At 54.2% G+C, this 22,037-nt stretch overlaps 1 protein-coding gene across 4 annotated transcripts in view; it reads left to right on the top strand.

Moving 5' to 3' along the window:
* The window catches only part of LOC119964594, a 189,252-nt gene that overhangs the window by 12,507 nt on the left and 154,708 nt on the right, over positions 1-22,037 (top strand). The window contains exon 2 of one of the 4 annotated variants that reach the window (XM_038794273.1): positions 2,408-2,534. The exons of the other annotated variants lie outside the window; for them this stretch is intronic. The gene's annotated coding sequence lies outside the window, so the exon portion shown is untranslated. The remainder of the gene's footprint in view (positions 1-2,407; positions 2,535-22,037) is intronic. 4 annotated transcript variants of the gene reach the window in all.

Below are 22,037 nucleotides of genomic sequence, written 5' to 3'. Positions count from 1 at the left end.
CCATAAATAACCATTTCAAAATTACAAAAGTACAAAAAAAACAAAAAAAAAGAACACAGCAACAACAGAAACCAGCAATAAAGCATTACAACCGACCCCGCAACCCCCAACCCCTAGTTCAAGTCCAGTTTCTCCGTCCGCATGAAGGCCCACGCCTCCTCTGGGGAATCAAAATAATAATGCCGGTCCGAATAAATTACCCACAGGCGCGCGGGCTACAACATTCCGAACTTTATCTTTTTCCTGTAAAGCACCTCTTTCGTCCGATTAAATCCAGACCGCCGCTTAGCCACCTCCGCACTCCAATCCTGGTAGATCCGTACTACCCCATTCTCCCAATTAATGCTCTTCACCTTCTTGGCCCAGCGCAGCACACACTCCCGATCACTGAACCGGTGGAACCTCACCAGCACCGCACGCGGGGGTTCATTCTCCTTAGGCCTCCTGGCCAGTACTCTGTGTGCTCCCTCCAGCTCCAAGGGCAGATGGAAAGACCCGGCCCCCACTAGCGAGTTCAGCATTGTAGCCACGTAGGTTGTCAGGTCCGACCCCTCCAGCCCCTCCACAAGGCCCAGGATCCGCAGGTTTTTCCGCCTCATGCGGTGATCAAGCTCCTCGGAGCGTTCCTGCCACTTCTTGTGGAGTGCCTCGTGCCCCTCCACCTTACTCACGAGGACCACGGCCTCCTCCTCTCGTTCAGTAGCCTGCGTCTGCAACTCCTTGATGGCAGCACCCTGGGTCGTCTGAATCTCCGACAGCCTTCTGTTCGTTTCCTGCAGAGAGCTCAGTACCTCAGCCTTGAAGTCTGTAAAGCAGCGCAGGAGAGCAGCTTGTTGCTCCTGGGCCCACTGCTTCCACTCCTCTGGAGCTCCGCCGGCCGCCATCTTGGATTCCTTCCCCCGTATTTTCTGGGGAGCTGCTGTCGTTTTTTTCCCCCCTTTCCACTCCGAGTTCGAGTCATGGACTGCGGGGAAAGTCAATCAGCACACCTTCTCCCACCGGGATACGTCGAAAAATTTCCGTTTTGGGCTCTGAAAGAGCCGAAAAGTCCGTTTAAAATGGGAGCTCCCAAATGTGTGGCTTCCTACGTCATCGCCGCCACCGGAAGACTACTTTTCCATTTCTGCTGTGCCACACCAATAGAGTGAGCGGTGCGCTCCCCATACCACAATCTATTAAAAGTTGTGGGTCACGTGAACGCCATGATATACTTTGGGGTTCTCTAAACCCTGGCCCATAACATTTCTACCTCTCTTCACCCACCATTAATGGCTGTACTTTCAGCTAACTAGGCCTTATGTTTGATGGAAATTCGTTCATAACCTTTCTGCCTTTTACCTTCCTCTTTTCCTTTCAGAGTTTTCTTGAAACCTAGCACTTTTACCAAGCTTTTCGCCACTTCCCCGAAATATCTCTGCCTTGGGCTCAGTGTCCATTTTGATAATGCTGTTGTGAAGTGCCTTGGATTTTTTAAATGCTAATATGTACATTGTTGCTATGTAGTCTAGTGGACTGAGCAGCACAAAATAGGCTAAGTATATAGGCTAAGTATATAAATGGGTGTTGCAAAAGTGATCCATTCCCTTAAGTTATGTCTCACGTTTTCCTCAAGGGCACCTTTGTGTGGATAAGACTGGGAAATTGGAACTTCTCCGCTCAAGGAGCAACAACCGACTGGGGAAGGTGGAAGTTTAATAATTTGCCCAGGCATCGATAACTAGTCCAAATTCAACCACGCCCGCCAACCTTCAACTTTTAAACACATTGCATGTATATCAATACCGTATCTTTTGTCCTGATATGGCATTATATTGGGGGAGTGTTCTGGGTTTTGTAAATCCATAAAACCAGATTATGTGTGCTCAGTACCTACAGTCAAGTCATTAATATTTGATGCAGCATATAGCACAGGACTAAATCGCTGGCTTTGAAAGCAGACCACGGCAGGCCAGCAGCACAGTTCAGTTCCCGTACCAGCCTCCCCGAACAGGTGCCGGAATGTGGTGACCAGGGGCTTTTCACAGTAACTTCATTTGAAGCCTACTTGTGACAATAAGTCATTTTCATGTTGTCGGTTTTTAGAAATTGGCAAATACACAGAGTATCACGTCCCCTTTCTGTCGAACATTATAGGGAAGTTTTATTTGAGGCTTGTGCGTGTTGTTCTTTTGACAATTGAGACCAACTAATTCCTTCTCATGGTTTTGTTTTTAAATCTGAGATTAGATCTTAGTTGGTTGTTATTCCTCGAGCCGGTATGTTCCAGTTTCCCAGTCTTATCCACATAAAGTTGGAGCAAATTAGAAACCGTTCCTGTCCACACAGTATAGACAGTGTGGCCAGGTGGGCCAGTGGTGTTATCTCTGAGCTTCATGTTGAATCTTGTTAAATTCTTGTTTTTACAAAGGAGCGGCTTCTCCCCATGAATTACAGAATTGTTACCGGCCCCCGGCTCCACGACCTTCTGACCTGACACCTGTCTGCGACCCACCTGAGTGTCTCGACCCACACTTTGAAAAACCCTGCCTTACAGAGTGGGTGACTTGGAAGGTCTATTTACATTAAAGGAGTGATATTTAAAATAATTAAGGAAATAAACTGTTCATATTGTCATAATTTTTAAATTAGGTAGGGCAGGGAAGACCAGGGATAAAATGTATAAGTTATCCAAGGACAGAAATAAGTTACTTGTCAGGGGATTATTTTCTTAGAGAATAATAGACATAAGGAACAAGATGTATGCATTGAATGCTTCGCTGCATGCCTACAAAAGATAATTGCAACAGATCTTGGGTGGGGCAGAGATCATGGTACACAAAGATAACTGGAACAGCAATTAATATAATCATGGGTAATGTGGCCTCCTGCAGCAGATCTGATTGCCCAATGGGATTGGAGAAGACTTTTCCTAATTCCTTTCCCCTAAAATGGCCAGGGGTTTTTGCTTTTTGCATCTTCCAGGGCCGTAGTTCGTAGTATCGTTAAGAGGGTTAGCTAAATATTGGAAAATTTGGTGCAACACTTGATGATACTTGTCATGACAGGCTGGTTTGTGAACTTCGTAGTGAAGCTATTCAGAGGAAGCAGCTTACTGTAAGTGATTTAAGTCTAAAGGCTGCAGTGGAAGTTGTCACATCCTTGGAGCTAGCAACAAGAGACGTTTCACAGATAGGGACATGAACGAAGATCCACAAAATGGATTCCGCAAGAAACAAGGCTGCAAAGGTGCAATCATGTCACCTTTACCGGTTAGACACTCAGCGGGGGAATGCTGGAGTAAAACAAACAGATGTGAGGACTGTGGCCAGAACGGCTACATTACCAAGGCATGCTGGGCTCAGAAGAGTTCTCCTGCACCAAGATGCAAGAAAAAGAAAAGCACAGCTCAGCAGTCGTTATGTTTACCAATTTGTGGATGAAGTTCAAGATCGCTCAAAAGGCAGTGCAAACGAGCTGCTGCAAGAGCTAAAGCTAGGTGTTTTATCAATACAGGGCGATCAGCAATGTTTTTGGTTATATCCAATATTTAAGATCAAGAAATTAAAATGGAAATGGATACAGGTGCAGCAGTATCGTTTATACCTGTGACAATTTATCATCAAAAGCTGAAGCATCAGCCTTTGAAGCCGCCAAATGTGATCATAAGGATGTACATCGAAGAGGTCGTACCATTAAAAGGATGCATTTTGGTTAAAGTAGAAGCAAATGGAGAGACGGCAAAGTTGCCTCTTCACATTGTCCATGGAAAATTCCCTGCTCTATTTGGCAGAGCATCTATGGCTAAGTTAGGTTTAACTGGGAAACATTTAATCAACTGGTTGATTCAAAGAGCAACATGCAACAACTTCTGATGAAGTACAAGAAGGTGTTTAAAGATTCGCTAGGCTCAATGACTGGAGTTGAGGTACACTTAAAAATCAAGCGCGACAACACACCTAAATGTTTTCAAATTTAGAACCATACTATATGCCATCAGTCCTAAAGCTTAAGAAGAACTAGAAAGACTAGTATGAATATGAGTCATTGAACCTGTTACTACATGTGATTGGGCAACACGAGTAGTTCCTGTATTGAAACAGGATGACTCAGTGAGAATTTGTGAAGATTTCAAAATTGCTATTAACCCAATATTGTACACATCATTATCGATGCTGCAAATTAAATACTTGTTTGCTGGACCCTGGCAGTGACACCTGGGCACCCTGGCAATGCCAAGATGCCGGAGTGCCATAATTCCACCCTGCCCTGTCCATGACACCCAGGGGCCTTTAATGGCCTTGGAGGCCTTCCCAGGTGCTGTTACATCTGGTCCACATTTGCATGGACCAGTACTAAATGGCGCCATGGCGATGTCTCCCAGGCACGGCTGTTTAGTCCCGAGCACCGGGTGAATCCGCCATCTGGCTCTTTAAATATGCAGTTCGAGAACTGCCCAGCGAGGGCGAGATCCAGATCACGCTGGCCAGAATGAGTCTGGTAACTTGCAATCGTCCCAGCTTGGAGCCCGATTTTGGGCTTGTGCACAATTTACCCATTGCGTCTGGATTCGTGCCGAGCGCCATGGGGTCGCTGAATCGCACCCAACATCTGTGCCTGCTCTTTTTCAAAGATCCATGGATGAAATTCTAAGTGGGTTGACTGAAGTGCAATGTCATTTAGATTACATACTCATCACTGTTTCAAGTCAACAGGAATACTTGAAGAATTTAGAAGCTAACCTAAAACATTTACATAGCCACAACCTGAGAGTTACAAAGGAAAAATACAATTTACACCAGGAGCCAAAGAATGTCAGCAATCTTAAAAGTACCACATTCTCAAAATGTGACAGAATTAAGGTTTTTAGGATTGATTAATTATTATGGTAAATTTGTGCTGAATTTAGCAATACCATTGAAATCTTTACACACCGTGCTATGTGCCAAACAGGCATGGCACTGGTCAGAAGAATGCATACAATGAAGTGAATGAAGCTTACAGAAGTCAGATCTGTTGGTTCATTATAACTCCAAGATGAAGTTGCAACCTGCTTGTGATGCCTTATCCATTGGGGTTGGTACTGTCGTGTCGTACATGATGCCTTCAGGAGAGGAACAATAAATAGTATTTGCTTCATGAACTCTTACTAACTCATTATGCTCAGCTAGAAAAAGAAGCTCTGAACATAATTTGCGTTATATGAAGGTTCCACCATTATCATTATTGGCAGCTGGGAGATTGCAAAGATGGTCGTTGATACAGTATCAATGTCACACACATTATGCTGTTGAATATTGCAAGTCAAAGCAGCATGCAAATGTCACGATTGCTGTTACAATCAAGCATCACCCTGAAGAATATTTTGTATTTCTTGCTTGTGGATAGTGTACCTGTGACTTGATCTCAAGTTCAAAGATATATAAGAATCAATCCAGTGATGGGGAAGGTGATTGACAGTCCAAAAAGGAATGCTGTCAGACATTCTATTGGAAAAATCCAGACCTCAAGCCCTACATCACATGAATCATAGAATTTACAGTGCAGAAGGAGGCCATTCGGCCCATCGGGTCTGCACCAGCCCTTGGAGAGAGCACCCTACCCAAGCGCAAACCTCCACCCTATCCCCGTAACCCCACCAAACCTTTTGGGCACCAAGAGCAATTTATCATGGCTAATCCACCTAACCTGCACATGTTTGGACTGTGGGAGGAAATCGGAGCACCCGGAGGAAACCCACACAGAGGAGAACGTGCAGACTCCGCACAGACAGTGACCCAAGGTGGGAATCAAATCTGGGACCCTGGAGCTGTGAAGCAACTGTGCTAACCACTGAACTACCGTGCTGAAGACTTGAGTTGACAGTGCAGAATGAAGTTCTATTATCTTGTGATTATTCCTCTGTGCTTGTGTAGTAGAGTCCTTGGCCAACTGCATGAGGGACATCCTGGTTTGCTGAGAGTGGTGACTTGGCCCCTTTAAGGTCCACAGATCACGTGACCAGCTCTGGGCTAATTGCACACGAGCAAGTGAACCCCGGCATGTGAACCCCGGCCAATGGAGAGTTTGCATGGGGCCCTGGGAGCAGACCCTGGGCAGTGTGGTCCAGGCAGCTGAATGTAAAGATTTTGCGCTGGATTCTCCATCATCAGGATCCTCCATTTTGTCGGCAGCACACTCATGCACGCAGAGTTCTTGAAGACGTGAGGGTGGCCACAATGGGAAACCCCATTGACCGGCTGCAGGCCGGAGGATCCTGCTGCCAGCGGGTGCGTGCTGTGCCAGAGAATGGGTCTGGCAGGATGGTGAATCCTGTCCGCCCCTGTTGTATGTTGAATCTCGCCCGCCCCTGTGCCTGTTATCTAACTGTCTTTGCCTTTTATCAATAAACCCCTTTGTTCACTACTGGAAGCCAAGTGTCCAGTGGATGTCTCGAGTCACCACATTGGCAACGAGGTACAAGTTTTCGCTTGCAGTTGACAATTGTGAATTGAGGGGGATGGAAGGAACAGTTAAGAAAGTAGGGAAGCTCCAGCACGAGTCACAATCATTTCAACCGTGAGTGGAAGTGCCTATCATTGGGAAACTAGACCCATTTGACCCAGGGATTGAGTCATCGAGTCAGTGCATTGAATGCCTCGGTTTCTTCTTTTTATTGCAAACAAGATCGCAGGCAAGGACAAGTAGAAGTGATACTACTTTTTTGTTAAAAAATAATTTTTATTAAGGTTTTCACAAAATATAAACAACAAACAATATTAACAAAACAACCATGGTAAAAACCCAAGAGCAACAACCACCCAACTACAAAAGCAACTACAAAAACAAAAATAAAAGCAAACAACAAAAAGGAAAGAGATAACACCCGCCACATCCAACAACCCCATGTACACAATTCTCACTCCCACCGAATCAAACCCCATCCCCCCCCGGGTTGCTGCTGCTGCCGGCCTATTTCCCTACCGTTCCGCCAGCAAGTCCAGGAAAGGCTGCCACCACCTAAAGAACCCTTGTACTGATCCCCTCAGGGCAAATTTCACCTTCTCCAATTTGATGAACCCCGCCATATCATTGATCCAGGCCTCCACGCTTGGGGGCCTCGCATCGTTCCATTGAAGCAAGATCCTCCGCCGGGCTACTAGGGACGCAAAGGCCAGAACACCGACCTCTTTCGCCTCCTGCACTCCTGGCTCCACTGCAACCCCAAAAATTGTGAGTCCCCAGCCTGGCTCGACCCTGGATCTCACCACCCTCGACACCGTCCTTGCCACCCCCTTCCAAAACTCCCGCAGCGCTGGGCATGCCCAAAACATATGGGCGTGGTTCGCTGGGCTCCCCGAGCACCTAGCACACCTGTCTTCGCCCCCGAAAAACCTACTCCCTCGTCCCCGTCATGTGGGCTCTATGCAGCACCTTGAACTGCATGAGGCTAAGCCTCGCACAGGAAGAGGAGGAATTCACCCTTTCCAGGGCATCCGCCCACGTCCCCTCCTCAACCTCCTCACCCAGATCCTCCTCCCATTTACACTTCAGCTCCTCCACCGAGGCCTCGTCCAAAATCCTCAATCCTCCAACCCACACCCCCGAGAGCATCCTGTCCCGGACCCCACATGGGGGCAGTGTGGTGGTATGATTAGCATAGCTGCCTGCCATTGGTGCAGAACACCGGCTTACCATTGGCCCTGGTCGGTCATGTGCCTCTCGACCGGTCGGTTGAGACCAGTCATGTGATGGCTCCCCGATTGGTCGAGAGGCTGAGTTAACCCCGCCTCCAGGGCGGGGTATAAATACCCAGTACTCCCGGCGGTTGTCCTTACACTGTAATCGACTGCAGGGCTAACATCTAGCTGATTAAAGCCATACTTTTGTCCAGCAACTCGTCTCACGTTCAATTGATGGTACATCAATTTAAACAGCTAGAAATTTGAAGATGGAGCTCCGGATCAAGCCCGAATGCTCCGCATCAGCCCGCAAACTCCGAAACGCACCGGAAATCTTCAAGCATTGGCTGGCGTGTTTCGATAGCTACCTGGCGACCGCAAGCAGCCCCCCCACCATGGCACAGAAGCTTCATATTCTCCATTCCAGTGTGGGCATGGCGGCCTACGCGATGATAGGGGAAGAAAAGGAATACGACGCGGCCATGGATAAGCTAAAAGGACAGTTTCTTAAGCCGGTAAACCGAGTGTTCGCCCGACATCTGCTGGCTACTAGACAACAGTTCCCCGGTGAGTCCTTAGACGATTTTTACCGGGCCCTCGCTGTCCTGGGGAGGAATTGCGCCTGCCTCCAAGTTTCAGCCACCGAGCACATGGAACTTTTGATCAGAGATGCTTACGTGGCTGGGATGCAGTCCGTCGCTATCCGCCAGCGGATGCTGGAAAAAGACGACCTCAGCCTGACTGAGGCACGGACTCTCTCCACCTCCCTGGAGGTCGCCGACTTAAACGCCCGCGCCTATGTCCCAGCCGCGCTGCAGCGCCCTGGGCCTCCTGGCACGCTTCCCCACCGCCATCCGTCGCTCCCGACTCCCCTCAGGCCTGTGCCGCGGGATGCCCCGACAAGTCCGCGGGGCCCCGCTGCTACTTGGGTTCGCCAAACATCCCACCCGCGCTGCCCGGCCCGCTCCGCCCTTTGTAAGAGCTGCGGGAAGGAGGCCATTTTTCGTCGGTCTGCCAGGCCAAATCGGTCGCTGCTGTGCCACACAGCGACCGGGGATCTCTTCCTCCGGGCTCTTCCAGTGCACCGCACCAATCTTCCCCCCCCCCTCCCCCGGGCCCCTGCGCCTGGCCTGCGCGCCTCTCTGCCCCCGCTCTCAGCCGCTCCGATCGGCCCGCCGGCACCGCTAACCCCGCCCCCAGCAACCACGAGGGTCCTGCGGGCGCCGCCATCTTGGGCCCCGGACGCCACGTGCGGGTCCTGGGCGCCGCCATCTTGGGGCCCCGACTCCACGTGCGGGTCCTGGGCGCCCCCATTTTGGGGCCCTGACCCCACGTGCGGGTCCTGGGCGCCGCCATCTTGGGGCCCCGACTCCACGTGCGGTTCCTGGGCGCCGCCATCTTGGGGCCCCGACTCCACGTGCGGATTCTGGGCGACGCCATCCTGGACTGGCACACAAGGTCCTGCCAGCACCCACTCGGCGGCGGCGGCCGCCGCCAACAATGGATCTTCTCCACGGCTCGCGGCCATTCAGCTCGACCAGTCACGTCCACGCACGCTCGCCAAGACGACGACGCAAATCCACCTCAACGGGCACGAGACGGGCTGCCTGCTGGACTCCGGGAGCACGGAAAGCTTCGTACACCCTGCCACGGTAAGACGCTGTGCACTCCCTGTCCACCCTGTAAAACACAAAATCGGGTTAGCCTCAGGTTCGCACTCCGTCCGCATCACCGGGTGCTGCATCGCCGACCTCACAGTCCAGGGGAAGGTTATCCTCCCTGACCTTTGTGCACCGGCACCCCTAGGACTGGACTTCCAGTGCAAACTGCAGAGCTTGACCTTCCAATTCGGCGGCCCTATACCCCCCTCACTGTCTGCAGCCTCGCGCCCCTCAAAGTGGACCCCCCCTCCTTGTTTGCTAATCTCACCCCCGATTGCAAACCTGTCGTTACCCAAAGCAGTCGGTACAGCGCCCAGGACCGGACCTTCATCAGGTCCGAGGTCCAGAGGTTGCTGAAGGAAGGGGTCATCGAGGCCAGCAACAGTCCCTGGCGAGCCCAAGTGCTGGCGGTCCGGACTGGAGAGAAAAACCGGATGGTCATCGACTACAGCCAGACCATCAACCGGTTTACGCAACTGGACGCGTATCCACTCCCCCGTATTTCCGCCATGGTAAATGAGATTGCGAAATACAAAGTCTTCTCCACTGTGGACCTCAAGTCCGCTTATCACCAGCTCCTCATCCGCGCGAGTGACCGCAAGTACACCGCGTTCGAGGCTGATGGGCGCCTCTACCACTTCCTAAGGGTTCAATTCGGTGTCACAAATGGGGTCTCGGTCTTCCAACGGGAGATGGACTGAATGGTCGACAAGTACGGATTACGAGCTACCTTCCCGTACCTCGATAATGTCACCATCTGCGGCCACGACCAGCAGGACCACGGCACCAACCTCCGAAAAGTCCTCCAAACCGCAAAACTCCTTAACCTAACTTACAATAAGGATAAGTGCGTGGCGTCCGGGGCTACATAGTGCGTAACGGAGTGATAGGCACCGACCCGCACATGGCATCCTCGGCTACGTAGTGCGTAACGGAGTGATAGGCCCCGACCCCGAACGCATGCGCCCCCTGATGGAACTCCCTCTCCCCAATACCCTCAAATCCCTTAAACGCTGCCTGGGTTTCTTTGCTTACTACGCCCAATGGGTTCCCAATTACGCTGACAAAGCCCGTCCCCTCATTCAGTCCACGACCTTCCCGCCGTCGACAGAGGCCTGCCAGGCCTTTAGCCGCATCAAAGCGGACATCGCAAAGGCCACGATGCGCGCCATCGACGAGTCCCTCCCCTTCCAGGTCGAGAGCGACGCATCAGAAGTAACTCTGGCGGCCACCCTGAACCAAGCGGGCAGACCCGTGGCCTTCTTCTCCAGAACCCTCCAGGCTTCCGAACTCCGCCACGCCTCAGTGGAAAAGGAAGCCCAGGCCATAGTCGAAGCTGTGCGAAATTGGAGGCACTATTTGGCCGGCAGGAAGTTTACCCTCCTCACAGACCAACGGTCAGTGGCCTTCATGTTCGATAATGCACAGAGGGGCAAGATTAAGAACGACAGGATCTTGCGGTGGCGGATCGAGTTGTCCACGTACAACTATGATATCTTGTATCGTCCTGGGAAGCTCAATGAGCCTCCTGATGCCCTGTCCGCAGTACCTGCGCCAGCACGCAGATAGACCGCCTCCGCTCCCTCCACGCGGACCTCTGCCATCCAGGGGTGACCCGTTTCTATCATTTCATAAAGACCCACAACCTGCCCTACTCCATCGAGGAAGTCAGGACAGTAACCCGTGACTGCCACATCTGCGCAGAGTGCAAACCGCACTTCTACCGCCCCGAGCGCGCGCATCTGATCAAAGCATCCCGCCCCTTCGAATGTCTCAGCATAGACTTCAAGGGGCCCCTTCCCTCTAGCGACCGCAACATTTACTTCCTGACGGTGATCGATGAATACTCCTGCTTCCCCTTCGCCATTCCCTGCCCCGACATGACCACATCGACCGTCATTAAGGCCCTCCTCTCCATCTTCTCCCTGTTCGGCTACCCCGCGTACATACACAGCGATCGGGGGTCCTCCTTTATGAGCGACGAGCTGCGTCAATTCCTGCTCAGCAGGGGCATTGCCTCTAGCAGGACGACCAGCTCTAACCCCCGGGGTAACGGACAGGTCGAGCGGGAGAATGGTACCATCTGGAAGACCATCCTACTGGCCCTCCGGTCCAGAGATCTCCCTATTTCCCGATGGCAAGAGGTTATCCCCGATGCCCTACATTCTATCCGCTCCCTCCTCTGTACCACAACTAATCAGACACCTCATGAACGTCGTCTTGTTTTCCCCAGGAAGTCGTCCTCCGGATCCCCTCTCCCGACGTGGCTGGCCGCCCCCAGACCCATCTTGCTCCGGAAGCATGTGCGTTGGTGGAACAAGTTAAGTTACTCCACGCTAACCCGCACGTACGTGGAGTACCCCGACGGTCGGCAGGACACGGTCTCCCTCCGGGACCTGGCACCCGCCGGCGTGCGGCCTTCCCCCCCCTTCACCACAGAACCCCCCCCTGCCCCTTTTCCCCCAGCGCCCTACCCAGGCCACCCCTCCTCCATCCATGGCCTCTCCCCCACCAGCCCGGGTTACGGAGACAGTTCAAGGACCATCGCTCCCGGAGTCCAGGACATCAGCTGAACCACCACCATCGGCTGAACCAACGTCACCAACTCCACTGCGGCGGTCTGCCAGGACGTCACGGGCAACAAAAAGGCTGATCGAGTCCATTTAACTTTCAACACCACCATGGACCTTGTATGGACACTATGTACTGTTGCTAAATGTCTGGGCCAGTGGGAAGCCAAGGATACATTTTTTTTTCCTTCTCTCCTTACTACTCATACCACTAGTTCTCCCCCCCCCCCCCCACCCCCTCAAGGTCTTGTTGACACCCCCCACCCCGGCTTCTTTCTCCGCAAGGGGTGAATGTGGTGGTATGATTAGCATAGCTGCCTGCCATTGGTGCAGAACACCGGCTTACCATTGGCCGTGGTCGGTCATGTGCCTCTCGACCGGTTGGTTGAGACCAGTCATGTGACGGCTCCCCGATTGGTCAAGAGGCTGAGTTAACCCCGCATCCAGGGCGGGGTATAAATACCCAGTACTCCCGGCGGTCGTCCTTGTACTGTAATCCACCGCAGGGCTAACATCGAGCTGATTAAAGCCATACTTTTGTCCAGCAACTCGTCTCGCGTTCAATTGATGGTACATCAGGCAGCAGAGGGAACCCCTTCAGCTGCCGCCTGGCAAACGCCCTAACCTGCATGTACCTAAACATGTTCCCCGGGGGGAGCCCAAACTTCCCCTCTAACTCCCCCAGGCTCGTGAACCTCCCATCCACAGACAGGCCCCTCAACCTCCTAATACCTACCCTGTGCCAGCCCAGAAATCCGCCATTGATGCTCCCTGGAACAAACCGGTGGTTCCACCGTATCGGGGACTTCATCGAGCCCCCCACCTCCCCCCTATGCCGTCTCCATTGCCCCCAAATTTTGAGGGTAGCCGCCACCACCGAGCTCGTGGTATACCTTGTTGGAGGGAGCGGCAACGGCGCCGTTACCAGCGCCTCCAGGATCATGTCCACACAGGACGCCATCTCAATCCTCTTCCATGCTGCCCCTTCCCCGTCCATTACCCACTTACGCACTATCGCTGCGCTGGCAGCCCAATAGTACCCACAGAGGTTGCGCAGCGCCAGCCCCCCCATACCTGCCCCGCACAAGAACACCCTTCTCACCCTCGGAGTCCCATGCGCCCATACAAATCCCGTAATACTCCTGTTAACTCTCCTAAAAAAGGCCTTCGGGATAAGGATGGGAAGGCACTGAAACAGGAACAAAAACCTCGGGAGCACCGTCATCTTGACGGACTGCACCCTACCCGCCAGCGACAGTGGTAACATGTGGTGAATGTAATATATGAATGTATATAATAATTCACACTGTTATTGTAAACACAGTAGCGCCATCCTACCACTAGGGGTGTAGCGCTGGGAGCACTGAGGAACATGTACTGGGCTCCACCTTTGGTACCGCCCACGACTCCTCCCCCTAGTGCAGCTGTATAAGTATCCATGTCCAGAGTCAGCCTGGGTCACTACGAGTTCATCGACAGGTAACAAGCTGGCTCTGAAGTCAGTCGATTAAAGCCTAGATTCACATCGGAAACATGTGTCTGGTGAATTGATGGTTCCATCATAACATATCCCACCTTTTGAACTCCTCCTCCATTTGCTCCACCAACCTTGTGAGGTTGAGCTTATGCAGGGCCCCCAGCTCCTAGCCACCTGGACTCCTAGGTACCTAAAGCTCCTCCCTGCCTGCTTCAGTGGGAGCCTACCAATCCCCTCCTGATCCCCCGGGTGCACCACGAACAACTCGCTCTTACCCAGGTTGAGCTTATACCCAGAAAAGCCCCCAAATTCGCTGAGAATCCTCATCACCTCCGGCATTCCCCCCACCGGGTCCGCCACATACAGCAACAGGTCGTCCGCATAAAGCGACACTCGATGCTCCTCCCCATCCCGCACCAGGCCGCCCCAGTTCCCCGACTCCCTCAACGCCATGGCCAGGGGCTCAATTGCCAACGCAAAAAGCAAGGGGGACAGGGGACACCCCTGTCTCGTCCCCCGGTACAGCCGAAAGTACTCCAACCTCCTCCTGTTCGTGGCTACACTCTCCATCGGGGCCTCATAAAGCAACCTCACCCAACGGACAAACCCCTCCCCAAGCCCAAACCTTTCCAACACCTCCCACAGATACCCCAACTCAACCCTATCAAAGGCATTCTCCGCGTCTAATGCCACCACTATCTCCGCCTCCCCTTCCACAGCCGGCATCATAATGACATTCAAAAGCCTTCGTATGTTGGTATTCAACTGCCTTCCCTTTACAAACCCCGTCTGGTCTTCGTGAATGACCCCCGGCACACAATCCTCTTAGCCAGATCTTTGCCAACAGCTTGCCGTCTGATGGAACCATCAATTCTACGGACACGTGCTTGTAGAATTAGAATAGCGCTTTTAATATACTTACAACAGAGCCAGCCTGTTCGCCGTTGAACTTTCGATAAACTGGCTGGCTGGCTCTGTGGCACGGATCTTTATACAGCAGCTCCAGCGGGAGGAGTTCTGGGCGGAGCCAGGGGGGGAGCCCAGTACAAACTCTCGAGTACTCCCAGAGCTACTCCCCCTGGTGGTCAGGTAGTGCAATTGCACTTACAATATCGATACGTATATACAATGGAACAGAGTGACATTGGTAACTTAGAATACCGTGTGAATCTCATTCACCACATTCACCCCCTGTGAAAAAAATCAAGTCCGGCGGGGGTGGTGGCTCACAGAGTTAGTCTGTCCGGTGGACGAATTGTTCGTTGCGATCTACGGAGCACCGGGGTTGCAGCCTCTTGCGCTGGCTGGGTGGGTATTGAGAGCTGGGGTATGATGGGAGACTCCGGGGCGGGTCTCATCCGAACTTCATACACCTCTGGCTCGACCGGAGACTGGGGGCGGGCTGGTGCTGGCGCGTGGAACAGGTGGGGCGAGCTTGCGGGATCGGGGGCGCGAGGGGGCAGCAGCATAGGGAACGGTGTAAGGGGTTCCTCGCTGGGGCTAGGGGGGGGGCTGGATCTGCGGGTGCCAGGTCCCGAAGGGATACTGTGTCCTGGCAACCGTCCGGGAACTCCACAAATGCGTACTGTGGGTTGGAATGGAGGAGGCGCACCTTTTCAACAAGGGGGTCGGTTTTGTGCACCCTGACGTGCTTCCTCAGGACAACTGGGCCTGGTGTCCTCACCCATGCCGGAAGTGAGACTCCCGTGGTAGTGCCCCTAGAAAAAATGAAGAGCCGCTCGTGAGGGGTTTGATTTGTCGCTGTACAGAGGAGGGATCTAATTGCGTGGAGCACGTCTGGGAGGACTTCTTGCCATTGGGAGTTTTCTAGACCGGAGGGTCAGTAGGACGGTCTTCCAGACCGTCGCGTTCTCTCTCTCCACCTGCCCGTTCCCCCTGGGGTTGTAGCTGGTAGTCCTGCTCGAGGCGATGCCCTTGTCGAGCAGGTACTGACGCAGCTCGTCGCTCATAAAGGACGAACCCCGGTCGCTGTGCACGTAGCTGGGGAACCCAAACAGGGTGAAGACACTATGCAGGGCCCTAATGACTGTGTGGGAGGTCATATCAGGGCATGGAATGGCAAAAGGGAATCGGGAGAACACGTCTATGATGTTGAGGAAATAAATGTTCTTGTTAGTGGAGGGGAGTGGCCCTTTGAAATCGATTGCAAGGCGTTTAAAGGGCCTAGAAGCCTTGACCAGGTGGACCCTGTCTGGTCTATAGAAGTGCGGTTTGCACTCCGCACAGATCGGGCAGTCCCTGGTGACCGCTTTTACCTCCTCGTTGGAGAAAGGCAGGTTTCGGGCTCTGATGTAGTGGGCGAGCCGGGTGACCCATGGATGGCAGAGGTCATCGGGGATGGTTTTCAGACGGCTGATCTGCGCGCTGGCACATGTCCCGCGGGATAGGGCATCCGAGGGCTCGTTGAGCTTCTCCGGTCGATATTTAATATCGTAACTAAAGGTGGAGAGTTCGATCCTCCACCGAAGGATTTTATCGTTTTTTATTTTGCCCCTTTGCGAGTTGTCAAACATAAAGGCCTGATTTAAAGTGGCTGCTAGAGCTACCTCTGAGGCGTCGTTCTCAACCTGAAAGGGAGTGGATTCATCCACCGCCCGCATGGCGGCTTTGGCGATGTCCCCCTTGATGCAGCTGAAGGCCTGTCGCGCCTCAGCTGACAGGGGAAATCGTGTGGCCTTGAAGAGTGGGCGGGCTTTGTCCGCATATTGAGGGACCCACTGGGCGTAGTATGAAAAGAACCCCAAGCACCGTTTGAGGGCCTTGGGGCAATGAGGGAGGGGGAGTTCTAAGAGGGGGCGCATACGGTCCGGGTCTGGGCCCAGGACTCCGTTCTCCACGACGTAGCCGAGGATGGCCAGTCTGTTTGTGCGGAAAACGCATTTCTCCTTGTTATAAGTGAGGTTTAATTTCTGTGCCGTTTGGAGAAAACGCTGGAGGTTGGCGTTGTGGTCCTGCTGGTCATAGCCGCAGATGGTAACATTGTCCAGATACGGAAACGTGGCCCGCAGCCCGTACTGGTCTACCATTCGGTCCATTGCTCGTTGGAACACCGAGACCCCATTAGTGACACCGAAGGGAACCCGGAGGAAATGGAAGAGGCGGCCATCGGCCTCGAACGCCGTGTAGTGGCGGTTCTCCGGGCGGATTGGGAGCTGGTGGTATGCAGACTTCAGATCCACCGTGGAAAATAGCCGATATTGGGCGATCTGATTAACCATGTCTGCAATTCTGGGGAGGGGATACGCGTCTAGGAGCGTAAAGCGATTTATGGTCTGACTATAGTCGACGACCATGCGAAATTTTTCCCCGGTCTTGACGACCACCACCTGAGCTCTCCAGGGACTATTTCGGGCCTCTATGATCCCTTCACTGAGCAGCTGTCGGACCTCCGATCGGATAAAGACCCTATCCTGTCGGCTGTATCGCCTGCTGCGAGTAGCTACTGGTTTGCAATCTGGAGTGAGATTAGCGGAGGGGGGGGGGGGGAGATGCGCAGCGTGGCTAGGCTGCAGATAGTGAGTGGGCGCAGGGGCCCGCCGAAGCTGAGGGTGAGGCTCTTGAGGTTGCACTGGTAATCCAGGCCTAATAAGAGTGGCGCGCAGAGGTCGGGCAGGACATAACGTTTAAATTTAGAATAACTAGCGCCTCGAATTGTGAGCGTAGCGACGGTGCGTCCTTGGATTTGGACTGAGTGGGAGCCCGAAGCGAGGGCGATAGTTTGGCTCACAGGAAAAATAGGAAGCGAACAGCATCTTATCAGCTCTGGGTGAATGAAGCTCTCAGTGCTCCCGGAGTCAAAGAGGCATGGCGTGCTGTACCTGTTGATCTGGACCTCCGCCATCGAACTTCGTAGGTGCTTGGGGTGGTATTGATCTAGGGTGACCGTGTTGAGTTGCGGGCCGCGTGATGGGTGCCCGGGGAAGTCGTAGTCTTCCGAGTGGACGTCCGGTCGAGTAGATGCCGGTACGTTCTGGCGAGCTTGATGCAGGATCGCTGCGCTGAGTTGCAGGCCGCGTGATGAGTGCCCGGGGAAGTCGTAGTCTTCTGATGAGCTATCTGAGCATGGAGATGCAGATGGGGCTCGTGGATCGCACGTGGTGAGCGGCGAGGAAGATGGCGTCCCCCATGAGTCGCACGTGGCCGGCCACATGGTGGGGGTTTGCCAAGATGGCGGCCCCCATGGATCGCACGTGGCGGGAGGGGGCGGAGTCGGGGCGTAGGCCGCAGCGTTTCGGGCCCCGCGTGCCCGCTGGTGCTGGGAGCGATTTGTTCTCTCTACTGGAGAGTTAGAAACTGGGGCCCTTTTCGCGAGGCACACTCTGGCATAGTGGCCTTTCTTCCCGCAGCTGCTGCAGGTAGCGGATCGGGCTGGGCAGTGCTGCCGCGGGTGCTGGCTTTGTCCACATAAATAGCAGGCTGGAGCAGCTGAGTAGCTGCCTGGGGTAGCAGAGTGACTGGCTGGGGCCGCAGGGTAACTGGTTTTGGCAGCGCGGTAGCTGAGGGGCCGTGCGGCACAGGCCTGGGGGAGTTGTTAGTTGGGGGCCCACGATGAGGTCGCGGAGTCCGTGGGAAACGTGGTGAGGCTGCGGAAGGAGACTTCCATAGTGGTAGCAGCCTCCACAGTAGTATCTAAGTCCTGGGGCCCCTTTTCTAGCAGTCTTTGGCGCACATAGTTCGATCTAAGGCCCGCTACGAAAACGTCCCGCACAGCAAGCTCCCTATGTTCAGCCGCGGTAACGGCCTGATAATTACAGTCATTGGAGAGATTGTTCAGTTCACGTACAAATTCGGCTAGCGTTTCTGTAGGCCGCTGACGGCGAGTCGTATACACGTGGCGTGCATAAACCTCATTAATGGGCCTAACGTACATTTTGTCCAATATCGCCAGCGCTGTGGTGTAAGAACCAGCCGGATTTAGCTGTGTGGAGATTCTGTGGCTTACCCTCGCGTGCAGTAGGCTGAGCTTTTGTTCCTCCGTTGTTTCAGCGGTGCTGGCTTCTGCCAGGTAGGCCTTAAAACATCTCAGCCAGTACGAGAAAATGTATTTAGCCTCTGCATCCTGCGGGTCGAGTTCTAGGCATCCGGGCTTGAGGGCTGCTTCCATGATTTACTTCGACTGTTTCGTAAGTAAGATTTGATGGAACCATCAATTCTACGGACACGCGCTTGTAGGATTAGAATAGCGGTTTTAATATACTTACAACAGAGCCAGCCTGTTCGCCGTTGAACTTTCGATAAACTGGCTGGCTGGCTCTATGGCATGGATCTTTATACAGCAGCTCAAGGGGGAGGAGTTCTGGGCGGAGCCAAGGGGGGAGCCCAGTACAAACTCTCGAGTACTCCCAGAGCTACTCCCCCTGGTGGTCGGGTAGTGCAACTGCACTTACAATATCGGTACGTATATACAATGGAACAGAGTGACATTGGTAACTTAGAATATTGTGTGAATCTCATTCACCATAGCGTCTACGTTTAGCAACGAGATCGGCCTATATGACCCACACTGCAGAGGGTCCTTGTCCCGCTTAAGGATCAAGGAAATCAGCGCCCGTGACATAGTTGGGGGCAAAGCCCCCCCTCCCTTGCCTCGTTAAAGGTCCGAACCAACAGGGGGCCCAACAGGTCCGCATACATTTTATAAAATTTGGCCGGAAACCCATCCGGCCCCGGCGCCTTCCCCGATTGCATGCTCCCTATCCCTTTAACCAGCTCCTCCAGCTCAATTGGCGCCCCCAGTCCCTCCACCTGCCCCGCCTCCACCTTCGGAAATCGCAGCTTTTCCAAGAAGCGCCCCATTCCCCCCCCCCCCCCCCCCCCATCCCCCCCCCCCCACCGGGGGTTCAGACTGGTACAATGCCCCATAAAAGTCCCTTAAGACCCCATTAACGTCTACCCCCCCTCAGCACCACCTTCCCATCTCTATCCTTCACTCCCCCAATCTCCCTGGCCGCGTCTCGCTTTCGGAGCTGGTGTGCCAGCATCCTACTCACCTTCTCCCCGTATTCATACACCGCCCCCTGTGCTTTCCTCCACTGAGCTTCCGCCTTTCTGGTGGTCAGTAGATCGAACCTGGCCTGAAGGCTATGCCGCTCCCCCGCAATCCCTCCTCCGGAGCCCCTGCATATCTCCTGTCCACCCTCACCATCTCCCCCACCAATCTCTCCCTCTCCCTATGGGTTCGGATGGAAATCAACTCCCCTCTAATCACCGCCTTCAATGACTCCCAGACCTTCCCGTTATCGTTTGCCTCAAGGTACCTCTTGATACACCCCCGAACCCTCCCGGCCACCTCCTCGTCTGCCAACAGCCCCACTTCCAAGCGCCAGAGCGGACGCTGGTCCCTCTCCTCCCCCAGCCCGAGGTCCACCCAGTGCGGGCCGTGATCCGAAATGGCTATGGCAGAGTATTCAGCATCCTCCACCCTCGAAACCAGCCCCCTGCTCAGGACAAAAAAATCAATCCTGGAATAGGCCTTATGCACGTGGGAGAAAAACGAGTACTCCCTGGCCCTTGGCCTCGCAAACCTCCAGGGATCCACCCCTCCCATCTGATCCATAAATCCCCTCAACACCTTAGCCGCCGGCGGCCACCTACCCGTCCGGGACCTGGATCGATCCAATGGGGATTCCAGCACCGTATTGAAGTCGTCCCCCCCCCCCCATGATCAGGCCCCCCGCCTCCAGATCTGGAATGCGGCCCAACATGTGCCGCATAAACCCCGCATCGTCCCAGTTTGGGGCGTAAACATTCACCAGCACCACCCGCACCCCCTGCAGCTTACCACTCACCATCACATACCTTCCGCCACCGTCAGCCACCACATTTGACACCTCAAACGACACCCTCTTTCCCACCAGGATCGCCACCCCCCGATTCTTCTCATCCAGCCCTGAATGAAATACTTGGCACACCCATCCCTTCCTCAGTCGAACTTGCGTCTCTTGGAGCATGGCCACATCCGCCTTCAGCCCCTTGAAGTGCGTAAACACCCGGGCCCGTTTGACCGGCCTGTTCAGCCCCCTCACATTCCAGGTTATCAGCCGGATCAGAGGGCTCCCTGCCCCCCTCCCCTGCCGACTAGCCATAACCCATCCCCTGCCCGCCACTGGCCACGCCCTCCACTCAGCCTGTTCCCTACGGTGGCAACTCCCCCACACCCAGCACCCCCTGCATACTGCAGCTCCTTCCTGGCCATTTCAGCAGCAACCCCTCCTAGCCGCGCCCCCCCCTCCATAACACTCCCGTGAGTCTGCTGACCCCGGCGACTCCCGCCACACCTCCGACCCCTCCCCACGTGGGGCTACTCCTCCTCCTCCGTGCCCATCAGCAGGCCCTCCTCCCCCCCCCCCCCCCCCCCCCGCTCTTGCGCGGGAAAATAACAACCAGCAAAGTCCCGCGCTTCTCAGCCCTGACCCCGCCCCCATCACCCCGCAGCGCGGGAAACCAGAGGAAACCTTTCGCCCTGCCCAACCCCGCCTCCTCTAGGGCAACTCCCATTGCCGGTCCCCACCACCAGCTCCCCGCACTCCCAATGTACCTCCCTGCCCGAATCCGTCCACCAGACCCATATAAAAAGACATAAAGACATCGCCCCACCCACCCTAAAGCCAACACACATCCCGCATGAAACAGAGAACCCCCCCTCCAAAAAAAAAATTAGACACAGTTGCATTTACATACAAAACCCCCATCCCTGACCCTCAGTTTGAGTCCAATTTCTCGGCCTGCACAAAGGCCCATGCCTCCTCCGGGGACTCAAAATAATGGTGACGGTCCTTGTAGGTGACCCACAGACATGCCGGCTGCAACATGCCAAACTTCACACTCTGTCTGTAGAGCGCCGCCTTCGTCCGGTTGTACCCAGCCCTCCGCTTAGCCACCTCCGCACTCCAGTCCTGGTAGATCCGCACCACCGTGTTCTCCCACTTGCTGCTCCGCTCCTTCTTGGCCCACCGAAGCACGCACCCCCGGTCAACGAACCGGTGGAACCGCACTAATACCGCCCGTGGCGGCTCATTCGGCTTGGACCTCCTGGCCAGTATTCTGTGGGCCCCCTCCAGCTCCAGGGGCCCCTGGAAGGACCCAGCTCCCATCAGCGAGTTCAGCAAAACGACCACATAGGCCGCCAGGTCCGACCCCTCCAGCCCCTCAGTGAGGCCCAGGTTCCGTAAATTTTTCCGCCTCGACCGGTTGCCCAGCTCCTCGAGCCGCTCCTGCCACTTTTTATGGAGCGCCTCGTGCATCTCCACCTTCCCCGCGACGGCCACGGCCTCATTCTCCCTTTCGGAGGCCTGCTGCTGCAGCTCCCGGATTGCGGCCCCCTGGGCTGTCTGAGTCTCCAGCAGCTTACCGGTGGTAGCCTACAGCGACTCTAGAAACTCCACCTTAAGCTCCTGGAAACAGCGCCAAAGAGTCTCCTGCTGCTCCTGCGCCCACTGCCTCCACTCCTTGAGGGCTCTGCTGGCTGCCTTTTTGTTTTCCTTCCCCCGCTTTTCCAGAGGCGCTGCCACCGCTTTTCTGCTCACCCCACTCCTGGTCCGGACCATAGAACCCTGGGGATCTACTGCAGACCCCTTCCCATGTCGGGAATCGTCGAAAAAGCTCCGTTGCGGGCCCTGCAAAGAGCCCCAAAGTACGTTTCTAGCGGGAGCTGCCGAACTTGCGGCTTAGC

The sequence above is a fragment of the Scyliorhinus canicula genome, chromosome 4 (genome assembly GCF_902713615.1).
Source record: "Scyliorhinus canicula chromosome 4, sScyCan1.1, whole genome shotgun sequence".
Taxonomy (NCBI): domain Eukaryota; kingdom Metazoa; phylum Chordata; class Chondrichthyes; order Carcharhiniformes; family Scyliorhinidae; genus Scyliorhinus; species Scyliorhinus canicula.
Note: the sequence above shows the minus strand (reverse complement) of the source record. Positions and strands in the feature narration are given on the sequence as shown.